Raw genomic sequence first — 1,233 nt, 5'->3', positions numbered from 1 at the left:
CCCAGCTCCCGCCCTCCCGTCCCGTCCCGTCCCTGCCCCTTCCCTTCGGTTTTCCGGCCGCTATTTTCTCAAGGCAGCGGCCGGGCTGGAGTCCAGCCGCATTTCCCTGCTGGCGGCGGAAAAGTGCACAAGTCTTGTAACAAGCGATTATTAGCAAATTCACAGTAACTGCAATTGGCCAAAGTCAACACGAAAGAACTGCTGCATAATCTAGTAAAGACACGTTCAGGTTGAAAAAAACCCAACCCTAAAGTGCATGACTGGGAATTAATTGCCTGGCTCACAGCGGATTTTGCCTAAGCTGCCTCCTTCCTTCCATAAGTAACTTCGGGAACAGAACTCTCTCCAGCCAGCTCGTCCAGGCATCATGTAGGAGTTATTCTAAAAGCAAGGCTGCATCTTCCAGCAGAACTTTTTTTTTTTTTTTTAATGTCATAATTAAAACCGACTTCCCCAGAACTTGGAAATTATATCTAAGGAGAGCAGGGAGCAAAGATTTATGCTTCCGAGATTTCTGATCACAGTAAAACGATCACTCGTTGTACCTCTAGCAGAGCTTTCTGTTTCCAGATTACCGTCATGTAAGTGACATTTTGTCATTTCCGATTCTGAAAGCAAAGGGGAATGTTCTTATTACCCTGGCGCAAAGCTCCACACACCTGGAGAGAATCGAAGTCGCTAAAAATCACACCCGTGCTGTTCTTGGCAGAGTAGAAAGACACACGATGTCCAGACCCAAACTATTTTTGCCCTGAATACGCTTGGGCTGCCGTCGCATTTCCGAGTGCTCACCGCAGAAAATCCTCATTTATCCTAAAGTTCCCTATATACACATAAATCCACGGAGCTCGGTCTATCGTCTCTCTCTCTCTCTCCTCCGTGTATACATTCTACAGGCATACCTTATGCGTATCCACGCAGTCGTACAGTGCATGCAAACTTCTACATACATACGGCTAGCTACAGCGGCATATACAAACCCGCTGCGCTGTGTATGTCTGCCTAGCTGTCTGCGGAGGGCTGTGCTGTAGGTCCCTCTCGGTAGCGGCACCGATTACATGGATCCGCGGCTGTATGTACACCGGGATGCCCGGGGTTCCGACCACCCCGAGACCAGGAGCAGCGCCGACCCCGCTCCCTCCGTCTGAAGAGAGCACCTCCAGCGCCCTGGGGGCCCCGTTCGGCAAGTGAGTGTGGGGTCTGGGGTGAGGGCACCCCCCTAAAAACAGCGGG

The sequence above is a fragment of the Egretta garzetta genome, unplaced genomic scaffold, assembly GCF_000687185.1.
Source record: "Egretta garzetta isolate BGI_Z169 unplaced genomic scaffold, ASM68718v1 scaffold504, whole genome shotgun sequence".
Lineage (NCBI taxonomy): Eukaryota > Metazoa > Chordata > Aves > Pelecaniformes > Ardeidae > Egretta > Egretta garzetta.
This window is presented reverse-complemented; position numbering follows the sequence as displayed.